The following is a 2337-nucleotide window of genomic DNA, read 5'->3' as shown; positions in this document are numbered from 1 at the left end:
TTTAACACTTTCCTGGTTTTATTTATTGATCCAAGTATTTACAAACCACAAACACATAAAATTAATATCATGGTGACATACCATCTGATCATTAAAACTTCATAATATTGAAAGAGCAAATATTACCAACAACACAATCCAGTTCTCTAAAAATGTTTGACCCACAGATGAATTAATATCAACATTGTAAGAGCCTCTTGGAATTCAGACAGTACTCAAAGTAGAGGAGCCACTGTGCTGAGAGCCTTTGTGTAAAGTAAAGGTAAAGGGACCCCTGACCGTTAGGTCTAGTTGCGAACAACTCTGGGGTTGCGGCGCTCATCTCACTTTACTGGCCGAGGGAGCCGGCGTACAGCTTCTGGGTCATGTAGACCCCTCTCAAGCCATGATTGGTTATCTTGCTGCCAGGGTACCTCAGTCATCAAGAGGGATTGGTGTTCCGCTAGAGGGCAGTGCTGCCACCTACACACACAGGACGGAGATTCCAAAGGACAGTAGGTAAAGAAGAGAGAGGGATTGCTGAGGGCTTTGGAACCAACAAATTTATACAACTGAAAGATGTAGAATAGTTCACTTGTTGGGAAACATGGCTTGAATGGATCCAGGCAGAATCAGCACATGGTGAAGAAGTTGAATGACAAAGGATGCTAATCGTTATTCTATACAGCACAGATTTCTATACAGTACAGGCTTCCCGAACCTGGGGGCCTCCAGGTGATGTTAAACCATGGGTAGGCAAACTAAGGCTCAATTGCCTTCTAAATCCGGCCCACAGACGGTCCAGAAATAAGCATGTTTTTACATGAGTAGCATGTGTCCTTTTATTTAAAATGCATCTCTGGGTTATTTGTGGGGCATAGGAATTCGTTCTTTTTCTTTTTCCAAAATATAGTCCAGTCCCCCACAAGGTCTGAGGGACAGTGGGCCAGCCCCCTGCTGAAAAAGTTTGCTGACCCCTGTGTTAAACTCCTACCACCCTGGACCATTGGCCATGTTGGCTAGAGAGGATCAGATTTGCAGTCTAACAACCTCTGCAGGCCATCAGGTTTGAGAAGGCTGCTATAGCGCTGTCTATGGAGGCTTTACATAGAGCAGTGTTGAGAGCCCTGTTCCGAGGGACGTTCAATCCAAAAATGAATGCAAGGAAACAATGGACAGAAATGGAGGTAGAACTATAAACAGGGGAAGAATATTTCAGTTACACCACATACTTTGGATTAGTTACAGCAGCCTTCGCTGTGCTGCCTGGGACTTATGGGAGTTGTAGTCCAATAATGTGCAGCGGGCAACATTGGTTGGTGAAGGCTGTGTTATGTTATAGGGGAGAGGGCTCTAGTCACAAGGCTTCCTGGCAAAATGAGTTTTGAGGAGGAATTTGAAGGAAGTAATGGAGGTGGCTGCACAGAGGCATGCTGGGTAGCAGTTCCAGGTTTAAGGGTGAGTAAGGGAGAAAGGGCAGTTTCCTTTCAGGGAACAAAAGCTAATTGGTGAGTAGCAGTGCCCTCTGAGCAAATCTCAGTGCACTATAGTTTGTTTCTATCAACCAATCCTGAACAACCAAACCACAATAACCATCCTTAAAGTAAAGGAAACAGCCTGACGTCTGATCAACTCTCGAAGTGATTCATTTATATACTGGTTTTTCAGTATATGCTTAAAGCAACAAAAATAAATAAAAACATGATAAGAACATAGGAGAACAAGTTTACCAAAACAGCCAGTCAATTAAAAACCCATTTCTTTACGTTGTTTTATTTTGTTTATTCACTTGTTTGCTCTGGAACATAAATAAGAATTTTTAAATACAGCTAACCTTATTTCTGTTTGGTTTTAGACAGGCAGTACTTCTCCAAGAGCCAACATTTTAAATAAGTTTTAGGAGTATGGTAACTACTAGACTAAACAAGGGGAAATATTTCAGCTACAGCCACTTCAAATGTAAAAGCTCAGCACTGTCTTCAAAATCATTTGTGGGGAAATAAGCTTGATTGTTCACAAGGGAGTGTGGCTACGCTTGCAGGCTGGAGTTGAGAGAGAGAACAAATGAATCCAGCTCTAGAGGACCAGATGAGGAAAACTGGATTACTTTCAAACAATGGCAAGAAAAACTAATGGTTCATATGGCATTGTGTGAAGAAGAATTCAAAACACTTGTCACAGACAGCAATACTGACACCACTCCTGTTGTTGTTGTTGTTGTTGGCATCCGACTGTGTTGGGAGACAATGGAGGAGTGTGCCTTTGGGGGTGAAGTCAAACTATTGGAAGGTTACAATACCTGCTGTGGCTGTAGCACTGCTCACATCACTTCCTAACTCATAGTATTGTTACTCTCTC

The sequence above is a fragment of the Podarcis bocagei genome (genome assembly GCF_964188305.1).
Source record: "Podarcis bocagei genome assembly, chromosome: 5".
Lineage (NCBI taxonomy): Eukaryota > Metazoa > Chordata > Lepidosauria > Squamata > Lacertidae > Podarcis > Podarcis bocagei.
The sequence above is the reverse complement of the archived record's forward strand: the minus strand, read 5'-3'. Positions refer to the sequence as shown.